Genomic DNA, 19,266 nt, shown 5'->3' with positions numbered 1-19,266 from the left:
CTTCTTCTGTTAATACCGCAACATTACGTTAAAACATATTGGTTCTTTTCTATACGCGCTAACTGAAAACTTATCCTTATGGTAATAACTGTGATTGAAATACCGAGTTTAAGATAAATTTTACACGAAATAAATATGTAAAATATATTGCTTACATCTATTTGTGTTATATGTCTTGAAAAGAGCTTTCGAAAGGCGTGTGGCATATATGCGCAATTCAACATGGCGTCATAGTTATGGCTGCTTAAAGGGATAAATTCAAAATTTCAGATTCAAGTACATGACGCCATGTTGAGTTGCGCATATATGCCATACGCCTTTCGAAAGCTCTTTTCAAGACAAACATTTTCCGCCCTTAGTCATTAAAATCCGTCCATACCAATTTTGGACAGATGGGGGTAAAAGTGACGTGGATTGTTCCCTATATATTACGATCAACGGTGTTTAGAGTGGACCAGCTCAAATGCAGATACTCTCTTTATCACATTATATATAATATATTATAGTCGCTATAGTCGCCATAGTCTGTTACTACCGTTACTTTCTTTAGATGACTAAGGTCCCAAGAGAAGGTAATGTCGTTTTACTAATAGCGCTCTTGCAATATCGTAAGGTGAAGTTAAATTGCACCAGCGGGGATAATTTTGCACTAATGAATGAAGATTGTAGTACAGTGTAATTTATTATAGTTTCGATGTGTGTGTACTGATCCTTCTTTTACAGAAGCAGAGATTGTGGAATTGGTGTGATCGTCGCGTGTTCATTGTTGGGAATAAAGGGAGCATTTTCCCGTATCGAGAGTCGGACTCGATCGAAATTATATCGGTTTTTATCAGTTTCAATTGTTATTTAATAAAAGGTAAAGAGGAGAGAGAGAGAGAGAGGGGGGGGGAATGGGAAAGAGGGAGGGGGAAAAAGAATCACATAGATTACTACGTTTAACCGGCATCGAAAATTCGCCCCGGCTAAAAATGCGAGATTTTAATCGTGGCGTTGCTCTTGCTTTTTAAGTGAGGTTCGGATTTGGGTTTTGCCGCAGGGGTAGGTGCGCAGAGTGAACGTGGATCGATCCCCCTCGGTGCGAGTGCGAATGGGGGATTGCGACCAAGTCGCCCTCTTCGTTACTCGGTATCCTGCCGTGTTCATCCGCGAAAACGGGAACATTTAAAGGGTGCTACGTTGCCCAACGGAACAAATCGCAATTTGAACATAATTCGCGAGTATCGGTATCGCAACAGCAGGCTCGTTTGCGACGCTGATTTGAAAATATTTTTTGGAGGGAAACAGAAAAGAAAATTTAGACGCGGATTAGAAAAACAATCGGCATGTTCGTTTTCTATGGAAAAAAAAGTAACGAGTCTCGCTATCGGCGCGATAGTCGCGCGAGTCTCATTATCGGACGCGTTTTATTAGACTTGGTACCGCCGCGCCGTTATAACTCGAATGTAGGTTAGCGGCGACGGATCCAAGAGAAGGGATACCGAGTTTTCTTCGAAAAATCAATAGACATTTCTGCCCCTGGGTTTCACCTTGTCGCGCTAATAACGCTTGCCGTTAACTCGCTTCCAAAGATTCGTATCGCGGACATTCTCTATGTGAAGGACCTAATAGCTAAGCTCATAATAGGGAAGATCTTTATGCAGGACTACTACTCTTAAGTTTAATGATCGTAAAAGCAAAATTTTTCTTCCGTTTGATATACAATAAGCGAACGTTTCAAAGAATATATTTAAAAAATATCTCTTGTATGTTTACCTATATCATTATTGCCAATATATCTACGTATATATATATATATATATATATATATATATATATATATATATATATATAAGGCGATTTTTGGCGTGACTCTGGTACAATCAAAGTGTACCAAACTGTACCAGAATGTTTTTGCGTGTTTGGTAATTTCTGGTATAGCCGTTTTGGTACCTATATAGTTGATACCATGCTATATGTACCAAGTAATGAAGCAGGGTACCTGTTGGTACTTGCATATGTTGTTGTTAAGTTGCATATACACACCAAATATAACATTAAGAACATTTTCCGCCCTTAGTCATTAAAATCCGTCCAAACCAATTTTGGAAAGATGGGGGGTAAAAGTGACGTGGATTGTCCCATAGATAGATTTGTCGATGATGAAAAATTTTTTTCCGATATCGATTAAACCGGATTAGTTACTGCCGGATGAAACTCAGAATGCGAGAAGTCGCGGGAGCGTATTTTAGTCAGGTCAGCTGACTTCGGGCACGCGATGTGTGTATTATAAATTTCTGCGCGGATAAACCGTAAGTTCCAGCGCACACGCGCACTCCGGTCATTCGCGGAGAGTGCATCTGGTGGAGTCCACTGCCACCTCAAGTTCGAATATTCGAGGTGGAAAATTTACAATCGAGTTCGTGGAAAGTTGAAGATACGCAGAAGGCTACGGTTCCGTAAGGGTGTATGATCGATACGGAAAAGTTCCTCGAAATTCTGAGTAAAGCTTCGTTCGCCTTGCGCTATTTCGCGCAATCGCGATCGTCAGATCGGCCGGCGGCTTCATTCCCGTCTCGTGTGTAATTTCCTATGATCGTTCAGGACGATGATCGAAAAGTCTTCTCGACCGGCTTCGTAAAAAACGAGATATAGAAATTCGACAAAGGAATTAATGCGACGACACACCGCGTATACATTTTAATTTCAATCCTTGCCCTTCTCAGAAGCTTTAGGGTTAATTTTCCTGATAAGATGAGAAAACTTTCAAGTTAGTTACAGTGCGCTAAAGGGAACGTGGCCTCGATAGACGTCCATCATAGTCATCAACGTCCAACGAGGAAGATAGGGCGTGTGTTCCCTTGTAATTCGCAAAAAAAATAAGATTGATCGTAGATAACATAATAATATATATTTTCTTGTCAACTGCAATAGATTGATTCTGTCACATTTCTTCCTTGCAATGTTTTTGTCCGCAAGAAATACTTGACGCCAATTTCAATATATCAGTAAGTTTAAGTATACGCGACAATACAAAATCGAGATAATCCAATAAATAATTCTACTCATATAGAATCGAATCAAAGAGACTCGGGCAATACATACGCTGTACTTTTTTACACTACAATCGAATCAAAGAGACTTTTTCTTAAGATATACAAACAAAATTACAAGCTCGAAAATTAACATGTATTAATTTCGAAAATTAATGTGTATCTTACACATATATTATTACAAGTTCCACAAAAATTAAATGTGATATAATGTCCAGCTAAAAATAAAATTTGCGGAACAAATTCTATTAGAAAAAAATATGTAGTGGTAAAAGATTTGATTTTTTCTTTATTACATGCGTGTGTTCTGCGTGAACGAATAATTGGGTTAAAGAATATCGGATTAAACATCCAATTTTGCGATATTTATTGGATATTGTTCGGTTGTGAGGGATCGCGTAAACGAGAGGCCAAGAGAGAACCAACGGGTGAGGGTGGTAGAAAGTTGTCGATGATCAAATGATTTTCAGGAATCGCGAACGAATCGAGGGGTTTGCGCGCTCGCTTCGCATGTGCATTTTCGAAATTCCAGCCAGGGAAAGCCATTTTACATACGGAATTAACGTTGCGCACGCGTGGACGTTTTCGCTGCGTATAACTATTCCAATCCAAACGAATCGAATAGCTCGAAAGTTCATTCATCGCAGCGTTTATCTCGATATGTGCGCTGCTCATGCATCATTGATGCATAAAAATGCACCGGACACGCATTTTCTCTGCCTTGTGTGATGTCGGCACCTCTTTTCATCATGACATATTAACAACGCGAATTTGGAAAATAACGATAAACATCCAGCGATTATTTTTAAATCTGATCTTTATGTACTGGCAAATAAGACGATAAACGAATGTATGAAAACGATATATTAGTTATATAATTTAGTAAGATTAAACTGAGCAGCTCACGGTAATACGAGCTAAAATGAGTATTGCATATAAATTTATCATTTCTAAAAGTATGACCAAATAAACAGATTGATAGTCATCAGATTATCTAGATATATATATATATATATATATATATATATATATATATATATATATTAATCTGGTATTATTCATTTGGATATTGAGATACGGAGTATGCGCGCTCTGAAAAGTGAGGAGCCAAACGATGCGCGTCGTTATAATTGAAGAAACAAGTGGATGGGACGAGCTATGTCACATTCTTATAAAAGTTACCTTCGTCGTGGACAAATCATTATTTTCCGCTGCGTCATAAATATGCTGAATGCTATATGCTAAGTATGACCAAATAAACAGATTGATAGTCATCAGATTATCTAGATCTATATATATATATATATATCAAAGAATCCATATAATACATATACATGTAAAAGATAATTTAGCACAGTTGGTATATAGATATATACATATGATGTATATCTTTGAGAGAGTGTAACACATTTCTTCGGTCTTGAAGAACAAGTTACGAAATTGCGAAGGTAAGTTTAATACTTAATAATACAGAAATGCTGCTGTTATATAATAATTCTGCTGGTCTGCGACCAGCGCAATCCTGTATGAGAAAAGATCGAAAGAACCTCCCCCGGCAGTCTCTACTACCTAGTACCCATTTTCCATGATGCTGCGCGGATGAACGGAGGACGGAGGTCCTATATGTCCTATTTCCGGCCGATATTTAAATCCGAGAGGGACCGAATCCGCTCGACCTTAACCGAAGCGTTCGAGTCCGGCTGTCACATTCGTGGCGTTCGTAGCGTACGGCGACTACGGCGTGCCGAATACCGAATGTCAGTCTCTCGTGCTCGTGCCGACGACGGCGACGGCGACGGCGACGGCGACTGCGACTGCGACGGCGGCAGCGTCAGCGGTTGAGCGGTGTAACGCGGGCGGGCGGTAATGAAAATGGCAACGCGTCGCGATCCGTTTCTGCCGCATACGACAGTCTCGACCCTCGACGGGGTACGTACGGCTGCAAATTGCGCTGCTTTATCAATCTGAAATAACATGGGCGTGGAATCTACAATTAACGATGACGCAAAAAGCTTACGCGAGAGCTTCGCCGATCAACGGAAGGATCACGTTGCGCCGTTGCGCCGGTTGCGGTATGGCTAATTCCACAGACACGTACGTCCGATTTTACAGACGTTACGACAGATCACACGTTACAAGGCGATACTATATAATTTTGTACGTTTTATTATAGGTAGACGAAAGTAATCGAGAGCATGGTCAAAAGACTTGACAGATTCCGCTGTGATAAGCAATTACTGTTGCATTTACAAAGTCTTATTATCATTTGTCTTTACAAATGTCTAACTCTGTTTTGCCAAAGTATTTGATGAGTATTACTTGTACGTTACATACTACGAAGGCTGTACTATGTCATTTGCTTTTGCGAATTAATACTTTCGCTATCCTCTGCTTGCAAACTAAAAATATCTGTAAGAACAACAACAATGACAGTTTTTCACATGTCCTTAGAAGAAAGATAAAAAAAAGATAGTACCAAAGTTATTTTAAATTTGTGAACAACGCTACGTTTCTCTAACACGGAAACATTTACTTATTTTTAACAGTTTATCAAGAACTTGTAAAAAAAACATACATGTATTATGTACTTATAATGACTTATGTAAAACAATATATATATAAAAGTTAGTATTAATAATATAAATTAATAAAAGAACATTATGAAAAAGATATTTTTTAAGGGACAGTAATATTTTGTTTATGTTACATCCATTCCGCCTATCTAAATATAATATATATTCTGTCACACATCAAGATAAATTAGTTAACATTATATCGGTTTTTTTTTGTAAGATCATAACTTTTGATTTCATATTTAACCTCTTTAACGTATGTATACTATCAGCGCTGCCATCCAGTCATCGGACCAAAAAAAGTGAAATTATGATTGCTTTTTGAAAGAAAAAGTGACAAAATAATCTTCTATTCAATAATCAAAAGTAACATTTTTATCAAATTTGTAGAGTAATTAGGGCCATTTAAAACAAAACAAAAAAAACGTTTACTCTTATTTTCCCGGATTTATCTTCCGATAGCCAGAAATATAACAAATTCTTTAGCATTCGATTCGCGGTGCTATATAATTGTAAGTAATCAGATGCTAGATGCTGAGACAGTGGAGACCAAGTGAGCGACAGTGAACGAGGTAGCGCTGGTATAGGTACGTATTTTCTAAAAAATTTATTTAAGCTTTTAATACAAATACGTTCGCAGCGATCGGATGTAGACTAGATGGCTGTAAACCTTGATTAACTATCATATAAGGACATAATCCAATATGGCGGCAGTAAAGGACCAGAACCTTAATGTAAATTTCACAAACTTTAGATCTAGATTTAGCGTTCAGTTAATATCTATTTAACAATAAATATAGACTTATAATTTAATCACAATGAAATGAGTAGGAGAGCTTTACTATCACATTTGAGATATATTGCATGCTACTATTTATTTATTGTAATGCGCGTGTATATAGATTAAAAAAAGAAATGTCACAATTATAAAAGTAATTGGTATAATTACTACACACAAGCCAATGGATACAACCTAAAGAGATAATTTAATCATACGATTAAATATTAAATATATATATTATCTATTCTGTTTTTGTACTATGTTGCAAGTACGTAGAGAGAGAGAGAGAGAGAGAGAGAGAGAGAGAGAGAGAGAGAGAGAGAAGACTCAAACGCTACGCGTTCAGCTTGCACGGCCAGTTGCAGATGCATGGACATTACCATGGCCATATATTATTTTGTAGCATGCTTATAATATATAGCTTGGAGAACGGATCGAGCCGAATTTCAACCATAGAACGACGATTTCGACTTTCCGTAATTGAATACACACACAACACGCACGCACGCACACATAAGTATACTCCACACCGCCGTGTTAATGAATTCCAAATCGATCGATCATCATGTTAAAATCTTGACGAGTTACACTAATATCTCCCACATGTATAGCGCAACACCGCGAGTCAAATTCTCGATCGATTCGAATAAGCAAAAATGAAGACGATCAATGCAAACTGTCATTCCGCAATCTCAAACTATCGTTGTTGTACATACGTTCTTACGTAAGAAGCGCGAAGAAGAGTTTTCCTGACTCATGCGCTTGAAGATTTATGTTTTCAGAAATAACTACTGTCCAAAGAAATTGTTTAAAAAACCCATTGAACGAATAGAAATTACAATTGATATATAGAGAAATTACATACCAATTTCTTAAATATTCTAACATTTAAGTTTTAAATTAAGCTTCGTCTAAATCGAATGAAATTTTAGTCAAATTGAAGTAAAATATATTATCGAATAAATCACATTTACTTCGCCAATCAAATAATAACAAATAGAAATATTAATCGACTCTATTGGCCATTGTAATTATCAAGACAATACGACCATGGTTCGATTATGCCAAGACGCACTTTTAACCAAGAATTTAATTTTTATAAATTGATGTAATCTTTTGATACTTATATATATAAGCATCTCATTTAAATAATTAAATTTATTGCGAAAAAAGAACAGCTAAAAATGGAAGAAAGTGAAAGACTGTCTAATTGTTAATAGTGTCGTTATAATGACAATGGATGAGTTAAATTCTAAATTAAAAATTTGAAGTAAGTTACTTCTATTTACTCATTAATTTTACTAACTTTTTCCAATTACCTCGAAACCGTTACGTTCATTGCCCATGTTTGTATTTAAAATACATTTAACAACGAAATCGATTTTGATATGATGAATACCAGCAATTTGCTACGCGTTGCAATCGTCACAAATAATAAAAAAAAAAACGAACAAACATTGTTTTTATGACTTAAGCACAATGTGAGTATTAAAACTTCGAATTATCATAAAATAAGTTTTTTCCTTGTTTTGTCAAAATTTGACTAAATTAGCGAAGACAACTTTTATTACGTATATCTTAAAGGAAATTCTCGCCGCTTTCATGCACATATGTATACACGCGTAAAAAATATATTACTCTCGAGTTATCAATGTTATCATATCGCAATTTTCACATTTGTTAAGATTGTAGAGTTATTTGGTAAAGACTTCCATTGCGAGTGTAATCCGGAGCTTTCAATTGACTTATTTCGATTAATATCGAATACAACACGCGTTTTAGGATCACAATGTTTACATTCTAAATCAAATTTTCCTCTTTATTTTAAAACCGAATAAATCACATTTACTTCACCAATCAAATAATAAGAATCAAATAGAAATATTAATCGACTCTGTTGGCCATTATAATCGTCAAAACAATACGAATGAGTTAATATTTTTAGCTGTTTTTTTTTTTTTTAATGTTATTGTAAAATATTTCACAGGTAATTAATAAACAAAGATGATTACCGAACAAATAACGAGGAAAAGAGAACGTCGACATTGAGCAATTAAATGCGACTCATCGTCAACTGTTCTTTAGAATTTCTACTTGCCTAGAAGAATGCAAAAACTGAAACCAGAAAAACTAAAAACGATTAAGAAATAGTTAGAAAATCTACAAAAAATTTCTGAGATTTTTCATCACAAAAGATGAAATCAAATAAAGAATTGTTTAACTGGCGATATTTGCTCGACGGGAAGAGGTTGACGCGCGTCATTCACTTTTGTTCGAGCTGGGTAGGTATAGCTCGTCATCGTAGCTGCATCACTCTCTGCATCACGGTTATACCCGTAGATTCTCGACACTCGGTCCCGATGCTAGCACGATCGATACGACCATCCCCCGTCGTCAGCCCGGCCGATTTTTTCCGTTCGACCCTCGCGCTTGCGCGCTTGCCACGGTTTCCCCTTTTCGATTCCGAGCGTGCGGTAGTTAGAAGAGGGTACCGCCGTCACCTGAAGCAGGACCGAGCGAACGGGCGACCGAGTGAGTAAACGCGTGGTAATAGTACGAGGTGGAGAGGCAAGGTGAGGCAAAGCGAGATAACGCGTGGAGAGGAGAGGAGAGGAGAGGAGAGGAGAGAGGAGAGGAGAGAGGAGAGGAGAGAGGAGAGAAGAGAGGAGAGAGGAGAGAGGAGAGGAGAGAGAGGGAGGGGGAGAGGGAGGGGGAGAGAGAGAGAGAGCAGAGAGCAGAGAGTGGAAAGAGGAGAGAGTGGAGAGATGAGGGAACAGAGAGAGGAGAGAGCGGAGAGAGGAGAGAGTGGAGAGAGGAGAGAAGAGGGGAGATCAGGTGTGGCACGGAAAATGAGGACAGAGGGGAGCACATCTTTATTATAGCCGCGCGTTTCTGCCATACCCCCAGCGCTCGAACCAGGAACTTAAATTTTGGTCAACGGTGTACCTGAATCACCTTCGAGAACCGAATATGGAACCGTTAAAGCAAAACCAATATATATTGGTTTTGTTTTAACGGTTCCATATTCGGTTCTCGGCATTTATATATATATATATATATATATATATATATATATATATATATATAAGGGGTTATATATATATATATATATATATATAAGGGGTAAGGGGGTTGATGACGAGAAATGAAGCGCATTTGACGCGCAATGGACGCAATAGCTAAAAATCTCGGATATTTTCGGCCGCGTTCGGCCAATGTCGGACGTAAAATTTATACAAAGCTACAAACGCGACGAATATTAACCGGCGTTATGTATATTAAACCGAGAGAGCTGTCCGCGATTATTAATCCCGACTTTATTCGACGCCGCAGCGACATAATAATAAAAAAAGCTGTAATAACAATTCAATTTAATAAAAATTTCATTAAGAAAATTTTAATAAATCAGAACCAAAAAAACTAATTATTTGTGACACGTGAAAAAAAACTTATTTATTTTTACGCGCACGGTTCAGGAAAAAATACTTTTATTAGCTACAAAACCGAAATCGAAAACGAAACCTTTATAAATAAGTATTTTAATGGACCGAAACCGGAACCGAACCGATATTTTCGTTCGGTCTAGGTCCTAGAAATATATAAAGAGAAAGGGAGGGTGGGTGTTAATTTGTGAAGTCGCACAATGGCCAGGTGTTTCTTTTATGGGAATAGAGAATATGTAAAAATTTGGGTACGTTCCTTAAAAACGCCCTTTAAGGCCCCTTGGGGCAAATAAAGTACCGATTCTAAATATAAATCTAAATGTAAATAATTTAATTTAATACAAATTTCAAATTAAAAAAATTTTTTTAATCAATACCGAAAAGACTGTAATTTGCCCAATTCCGATACTTTTGTTAGCTAGAAAACCGAAACCTTTATTCAGTATTGAATGGCATCTATTCGTATATCATTGAGCATTACCCGTAGGTACTATAGAACCGCGGATAAAAAAAGCTGGCAATGTTCTGTACGGAACACATTGAGTCAAAAATTCATTAAAACAAAGAAAAAAAAGTTGGGGAAAGGTTTCTTCTGGAAAAGATACATTCAGACGATTTTTGAAAATGGAGGTGCCAACTTTACAGTGGCACACGCAGTATGCATATGTAAATAATTTAATTTAATAAAAATTTCAAGAAAATTTTAACAAAACGGAACCGGAAAAAAACTGTAAGTTGCGCATATATTATAATCTATTGCCTTGAAAAGGATATAGGCTCGGAAATGGATAGATTCTACTAGAGCCTAAAAAATATTTTTGTAATTTATGTAAATAAAAGTGGTCAGCCACTTCCCTCCCCTCCTCATCACTCAGGACTACTAATTGTCAAAATACAAAATATATGTGAAAAATAGATCTATAATTTTTTTTCAATCCTCACGAAGTACTCGAGGTTAATTGATTCGACGTGGGCCAAGTCTTCCTGGCGGTTACCTTTCGGTTACCTGGCGGTTATTAAAATTAAATTATATTAAAAAATTATATTATTTTATTAGCAACGTATCTCTCAAAACGTTTCTCGCAATGCGACCACGCCAGATACGCGCCGCAAGACTTCAATCGTTCGCTCTTTACATTTCCACCCGGCAAGACCTTGATCTTTGTCGGACCGGTAGGTATGGTCGTTGTATTCTTTGCTTTGCTATCAATTTAAAAAATAAAAAAGAAAAAAAGAGATATATATATATATATATATATATATATATATATATATATATATGTTTTAACTATTAGTTACTTTACCAAAAGGTTGGAACAACCGACACATGTGTAGATTTAACACATACCTGCTACGTTTTATTCTATAACAGAAGTGGGAATGAGTGGCATTATGAACCACTCCAATCCAAGACCGAAATTGTAAATACGGTGTCATCACCATTGCGATTTAAACTCAAGAACTCCCAAAAGCTCCCCAAGCTTGACGACCAATTTCAAATTTAATGTCTCCCCCGAAAGATAGCCCAGTTTCTCCGCACGAGCCCCACTCGTGCGGGGGGTGCAGTTTGGAATATAAAAATTCCTGTGATCAGGTGGACTCGAACCCGGTTCCTCGGAGTTACGAGTCTGGCGCTTTACCACAAGACCACACTGCCACCCTGGAAGTTAAGTAGATAATCGTTAAGAGTAATGACAAATCGATGCGAATCGTTTATGTGAGATTTTTTTTTCGTGAAATTTACGTTTCACCAGATAACAGACGAAAACTCAATAACAGCAGAACGTTTGTAGAAAATCAGTTCAGAAGAGGTGAAATATCACGTACCTGTCGAAAACAGCGCGGTCCTACTCTCGGTAGCCACACGATTAATAATTTATCACCTGTCAACTCCTGATCGAGGCTGATGAGTGCGCTGCCGAATTAGTATACTACATCTATATGCATTTAATTTGTACCACTAATAACAATTTTGTATCCCGTGCCATTTCGGAGAAAATCGTGGCGGTGCTACCTTAGCATTAAGCTAGAAAGATTACAAGAAAAAAAAATAAAAAAGAAAATTAAATACAGAAAGTTGAAGGATGAATTTGTACTAATTCGTACCATACAAATAAACTTAATATATTAATCCCTTCCGCTTCAAACAGCTCCTAATAGAACTCAGTCCTATTAGTCTCAAGAATAAAGTACTCTTTTTTCTCGTCAGCAGAATCAATTGCTACTTGTAGACTCGATTCAGGATAATTTGTATCACAAAAATATGAAGTTTCAGATTTTGTACCCCAGCCGTTTGATGGAAAACTACTCCCAATCCCTAACAGTCTCAAGAGTGAAGTACTCTTTCTTTTTATTTTAGTATTTAGAAATTAATAAACAATATTTAGTCGCAAAATAATTAATTTTATTCATTTTAAATACAGTTCTCTCTTAAGCCGGGAAGATGGGATGGTTTTCTTGCGAAGAGGTTGTAGCTCAATAATCAAAATGCGCGTATTTTGAGAGTTTATTCTTAGAGTTTATACGCTATACGAATTATATCCGTGATACGATATAATTAAATTTTTCTCAACATTTTTCTCTTGAGTTGAATCAATTAAAGGGTTGTTTCGGGGTTAAAATGATGAGATCAAAAATCGAAATTATATCACTTTAAAAGCTCATAAATAGCTCCTAATTCTGCCGTAAAGATCAATTCAATATATATTTTTAAACGTTGACTCAGCCACTCCATAAAAAATATTAAATTCCTATTCAGTGTGACAAGCTCAAAAATTTTAATCTACGAGATATGAAAGCTCATAAATAGCTTGTAATTTTGCGCTATTTCTTTTATAATATCTGCAAGGGAGGGCGCCAGCTCAACTGGGGTCTTCCCAGTATTTGGGGCGAACACGAAGCAGTTCAGATTTACTGTTCTTTCATCTGAATCTGACCGATCGGAACCGATCGCTTGCAATCATTACATTTTATTTTTCCTGTCGTTGACATAGCTCTAAAAATTTGCGAAAGGATATAATCCGACGGGTGTGTAAAACTGGCACTCCTACTTTAAAATTCGATAGTTCTGATTAGAGTTTCAGCTTCTTTTCGAAGAGTATCTACACGATTTACGTTGAGAAGTTCTAATGCTTTTCGCTTGACTAGCGCTCAATTCCTAATATTACGAGATCGCAAAGTCACGCTATGCTACAGGTAATAAGGGAAATATACACGGAAAAAAATGTATCAACAGCATCATTTTTTATATCAACAGCATCAGTGTTATTCAGATAAAATTTATTGATGCAACACATCAATATTAATAAACAAAAAACATCAAATAAATTTTTTAATTATTTGATCCAATAATATCCAATTGAATTAACTACACATGCTCGTGGCAGCCCGTGACATCGACATTTAATTAAAGCAACTTCTTTTTTTTCCGTGTACAGACTTGCGATTCTTTCCGGCAAATCGGTCACGAGGATCCCTGAGAGATACCTATACATCACACTGCGCATTGTGTTGCAATGTCAGAAGATGCACGAGCTCGAGCGCGTACATTCCTTCGAGAGCAAACAAAGTGCAGCGATTAGGCGCTAACAATACTTGTATATGTAATGCCAGCCATTCTATTAGCCATCTTATGCCGGGTACTCACTAAGCCCGTGCAACGTGCAACGCAACGATTGCTGCAACTAGTGAATACGTCTTATTTCGGAACAAACACATTGTGAACAAATTGTAGCAACCGTTGCGTTGCACGTTGCACGGTCATAGTGAGTATCCGGCTTTATACGAGTAATATTGATATAAATTTCACAGCATCGATATATACGCGTATTAAAGATGCAATGATAAGATTATCGTTGCATTTTTAATAGGCAACGATAAGATTATTGTTAAACAATATCAATGAGTAAAACGCATAATTTAATGCATTAAGTACAGATAATCATGACAAATTAAAAAGTTGAAGAAAGTTACGTGCAACGTGCGTCGGACCTACTACCGGTAATCACGCTGGCCACGGCGGCCTCGCTCCCGTCCACGTTGTTAACAGTGGCAAGGCTACTACCTCTTGTGAATCGGCAGAAAGAAGCGCGAAAAAAGTGGCGGATCCGTGTTAGGATCCGGCGATCCGAGTGGCTCGAAAACTGCGCTGGTGCGGGCACTGTCGTATTGTATCAAACGAGTTAGGCTGTCTTAGGCCTTTGATTCTCTGCACGAGTTTCTTTGAGCCTAGAGTTAGAGTCAATTGATCTGGTGATGCAAATATATAGCCTCTCCCAGTCAAGTCATGCGCCCACCTCCCAGTGGTCTCGCTGGAACGTTGCAATGGGGCTGTTCTGATTCAGTACGGCTCGGTCGCAAGATCTGATGTCGGCTGGTCGGCGCGCTCTGCAGTAACCAAGCGACATCAATGGCAATCTGAATGCGCCATTAAGGACCTGTAGTGATACGAGCCCAAGTACCGCTGTCCATGGTGAGTTGTGGGGCCAAGAAAGGGCACGGTTATCTAGGGAACTCTCGGCTGTCAATCCGTTTGCTCTTCAACACGTAGTAAATATGAAAAAGTCAAGAATGAATCTTCATGCCCAGGTTCTCGGATGGTCCGGTGCACGCACGATGCGAGAGTGGTGACTCGGTTAATACGGAGACCCAGTGAGTGCATAGCTGGTCCCTCGAGAGTAGGAGCCAGTTATCGGGTATAGAAACGACTACGCCTCTTGACGCACGAGACTCGTGCCGTGGCCCCCAGTAGCCTTCTTCTTCTTTGATTTTATGGCACCTAATCCCCCTCGGGATCACATAACGGCCAAGAACAAGTCGAAGATAATAAATACAGACTCGAAAGATTCAATCTAATCTCGGCGCTGATTGCATTAGCAATCTTAAAAAATTATTCAGGACAAAACACGTCCGAACATGTCCACGGTCTCCACGAGATTTGCCCCCAGTAGCCGTGTCAAATTAAAATAGAAATAAATAGTAATAAGTTATTTCGTGAATGGATATCCATGTGTCAAACGTAGTGCACTGGCATTGCGTTTCAAGCATACCCGGCGCCGGGGCTCGACTCGCAGTGGTGGCGGGAATCGCGTCCGCTTCTCCCACGTTGCAAGGCCGGCCAACTTCGACACCCCGGCTAAAGTGAAAGATAATCGCATGCTTCAATAAGCTTGGAACTCTTAAGAAGGGTCGTTCAGCGCCAACACGTGAGATTCGTGAGATAACTATAATATGTCCATAAACCTTTTATCCTTTCTGCCATAATTCACAAAAGGTAATAAGCGATTCACAAAGCGTAACAAATAATGTTCACATGATAATTTTAAATGCCATAATCTATTTTATACACTAATCTACTTTAAAATAAATATTAACTCATTACGCGTCATTAATTCATTTGTCATAACTTTCTCTTTTCCCTCATGTGTAAAATATATATTCTTAAAATAGTTACTGTTGGTGACGTACAACAATTCTTTTGATATAACATACTGTTCTTCTCCATAAATTTCACTGATTTTTCATCCTTAGACTCAAATTCAACGGTCGAGTCTTCAAAACGTTTCACCCCTTTAAATATAATACTACTGTGGATGATTCTAAATTCATACGTACAGTTTTATTTATTAGATCGTGAAAAATTTCGAACTTGCAATCTATTATAAGCGTATCTGTAAAATGATACTGAAACATAGATGTCGAGATTCTAATTAACTGATATATCATCCAAAGTGGAATTTAATGATAAAACTGATTCAGGGGGATACATCATAGTAGTGGTAGATAAACGTTAAATGTTTTACTAGTACATATATAAAATTCACTACACTTATTTGCGAACCAGTTTGACGCGTAACATTCATTTGAATCATATATTAATATGTTTCTGGAAACGATGGAGACTTTATCGTATCCATGATCTTAGAAAGTATAGTGTACAAATCGCAACAACTGACTTATTTTATACACATTTTACATTAGTGATATCTATATATTAGCGATATTTAGATCCTGATAAAAATATGTACACGGAAAGAACGATTTTGCTAAAGTAGGTATCTAAAAACAAAACAAGTAACTTCCGTCGCCAGTAAATAATTCAAAACAACAGTCGTTTTGGTTCGACCCAACTGGCCAAATTATTATTATATGTAAAAGTATTAATTTGGCCAGTTGGGTCAAACCAAAACGACTGTAGGTATCTAAAAATTTAGCTAGATACAGATCTGAAAATAATTTTGTTGCACCATCAAAATAATTATAGTAAGTCGCTGAAATATGATAATGCTAATGCTGTAAAAAATTTTGACATTTTAGCAATCAGTTTAGGTGTTCTACATAATTATTTTGATGATCCAACAAAATTACTTTCAGATTTGTATTCAGCTAAATTTTTAGACACTTCAGCAAAACCATTCTTTCCGTGTGCTGCATACGGTTTTTTAAATAAAAATATGAATTATATCGATTTCTTCCTTGGTATGCAGCATCGAGAATGCAGCAGCGCAGTGCTGCTTGTTAACCCTAGGTATACACAGTGAAAACTCCAAGATCCCAGCCCAACTTCCTTTTTTCGCGTTTCTGGACTTTTGTTCCCTATATTCTTTTCTTTTTACTCGCATATCTCGAAACTCTTAGGAGTGCGTTCCGTTTCACGCATGATGCGCATAATGCATCACTTATCCTTGTTTAACATTCGGTGAACAACAAGGATAAATGATGCATTATGCGCATCATGCGTGCAACGGAACGCATCGATTTAATTCTATTGACTTTTATACATTATGGGCCTATTCATTGATCAATTCTCAATCGATTAAAAAAATAAATAAATAAATAAATTGAATTCTTGCTGAAGTTACGATGACAAATGTGGATGGGATCTCCGAGACCTCACAGAATTATTAGAATAATTTAGATAAATGATATTATTGTAGATTTGTATTATAAGTTATCATTTGAGTTTTTGAAAAGTTTTTGAACCACTTTTGCCATTGGTCATAAACTTGGGTCGGATTATATTCTTTCGAAAAAATAAAATGTAATGATTGCAAGCGATCAGTCAGATTTAGATGAAAGCACAGAAAATCTGAACTGCTTCGTGTTCGCCAAATACTGGGAAAACGAGAAGAGAAGACTGCGCAAGAAATCAAAACCAGCGCCGAAGGATCGAGCGAACGAGTAAAAAATAGAAATAGAGGTAAAATGTAGCTGTGCCGGAACGAGCGAACAGGAGTTAGCGGAGGGTAAGGGGGTTGATGACGAGAAATGAAGCGCCTATAGAAAATATTTTTGTAGTATCCGAAATAAGAGAATATCGATAAGCGGTGTTATCTTTTGTTTATGCGGCCGCGAGCGGAGAGCGGAGCATAAAGGGAGTCGAGTCCGAACAGCGAGCGAATAACGACGTGCGTCTGTCGACGATGCGATTATCAATCTCTGCTGTACAACACATTATAATATTAAATATATTATTCAAATCCTACATTTTTGTAATTTATGTAAATAAAAGTGGTCAGTCACTTCCCTCCTCTCCTCATTACTCAGGACTACTAATTGTCAAAATACGAAATATATGTAAAAAATAGATCTGTAATTTTAAATTAAAGTCCATTAATGCTTTGCACATAATTATTGATACAATTATTATCCTAATTACGTATTAAAAGTAAATCATTAAATAAAAAACTGATAATATGTAAATAATTTAATTTAATACAAATTTCAAATAAAAAAATTTTGATAAACCGGAACCGAAAAAACTAATTTGCGCAATACCGATACTTTTGTTAGCTAGAAAACCGAAACAGAGAAACCGAAACCTTTATTAAATATTTTAATGTACCGAAACCGGAACCGAACCGATATTTTACTGGCTGCATGGATTGGTGAAAAATTTAAACCAAGAGCACTAAATATAAACAAAAAGGTATGTTTCCGAGCGTTTACTAACAATAGCTACACATAGTTGTCCAAAAAAGTTCGCACGAGAAGTTTAGGCGAATGTTACCGATTCAAAGCTACTGAATTTCGGCAGTTCTTATTTCACCTACAGTACTTTTTTCGGAAGTTATGAATGAAATATGTGAATGGCAACTACGTAAAATGGAATCACAGTAGTCTTTCCAATGTGTATTCCATATTACCAATTTTTAATTCTTTACCTAAAAAATTTAGACCACGTTTTTTCTAATAGTTTGATATCTCTATAGGAAACTATATCTGCTTGTGCACTTAAACTGGAGCTAACGTATTACAAAAGGAATGTTAGACAGTATTTAAATATTAATTAAATATTACGTAAAAATGTTTAGAGAAATCTGTATTAGGTATTTCTTTTAAAATATATTTTTGATAAGTTTCAGCTGCAAGTTCCAAAAAAAATAACGAAAATGTCTTAAACAAGAAGAGGCACGAGAACTGCGCTTGTTTGTATATTTTTATGCGTTTAAGTTTAGGTAAAGGTAAAGGCAACCAAGCGGCCGGCCCCGACTCAAAGAATGCAAAGAATATATTAACCGCATTTTAATCGAAATCGTCGAGATTATATCTTGATCGCGAATATCTGAATTTAAATAGCATAATGTACACGAAACAACCAAAATTAAAAAATCAAACGGAGGGTAAGGGGGTTGATGACGAGAAATGAAGCGCATTTGACGCGCAATGGACGCAATAGCTAAAAATCTCGGATATTTTCGGCCGCGTTCGGCCAATGTCGGACGTAAAATTTATACAAAGCTACAAACGCGACGAATATTAACCGGCGTTATGTATATTAAACCGAGAGAGCTGTCCGCGATTATTAATCCCGACTTTATTCGACGCCGCAGCGACATAGTAATAAAAAAAGCTGTAATAACAATTCAATTTAATAAAAATTTCATTAAGAAAATTTTAATAAATCAGAACCAAAAAAACTAATTATTTGTGACACGTGAAAAAAAACTTATTTATTTTTACGCGCACGGTTCAGGAAAAAATACTTTTATTAGCTACAAAACCGAAATCGAAAACGAAACCTTTATAAATAAGTATTTTAATGGACCGAAACCGGAACCGAACCGATATTTTCGTTCGGTCTAGGTCCTAGAAATATATAAAGAGAAAGGGAGGGTGGGTGTTAATTTGTAAAGTCGCACAATGGCCAGGTGTTTCTTTTATGGGAATAGAGAATATGTAAAAATTTGGGTACGTTCCTTAAAAACGCCCTTTAAGGCCCCTTGGGGCAAATAAAGTACCGATTCTAAATATAAATCTAAATGTAAATAATTTAATTTAATACAAATTTCAAATAAAAAAATTTTTTTAATCAATACCGAAAAGACTGTAATTTGCCCAATTCCGATACTTTTGTTAGCTAGAAAACCGAAACCTTTATTCAGTATTGAATGGCATCTATTCGTATATCATTGAGCATTACCCGTACTATAGAACCG

At 36.8% G+C, this 19,266-nt stretch overlaps 1 protein-coding gene and 1 long non-coding RNA gene across 2 annotated transcripts in view; one reads left to right on the top strand and one right to left on the bottom strand.

Annotated features, from left to right (window-relative positions):
• Window positions 1–19,266, bottom strand: part of Tara (SERTA domain-containing protein 2 taranis) — a 91,362-nt gene that overhangs the window by 67,568 nt on the left and 4,528 nt on the right. The gene's annotated exons all lie outside the window — the stretch shown is intronic.
• On the top strand, window positions 1,957–5,722 carry LOC139819126 (uncharacterized). Its single transcript, XR_011733614.1, has 2 exons — window positions 1,957–5,126; window positions 5,206–5,722. It is a non-coding gene; the product is annotated as an uncharacterized lncRNA (long non-coding RNA).

The sequence above is a fragment of the Temnothorax longispinosus genome, chromosome 9 (assembly GCF_030848805.1).
Source record: "Temnothorax longispinosus isolate EJ_2023e chromosome 9, Tlon_JGU_v1, whole genome shotgun sequence".
Taxonomy (NCBI): domain Eukaryota; kingdom Metazoa; phylum Arthropoda; class Insecta; order Hymenoptera; family Formicidae; genus Temnothorax; species Temnothorax longispinosus.
Note: the sequence above shows the minus strand (reverse complement) of the source record. Positions and strands in the feature narration are given on the sequence as shown.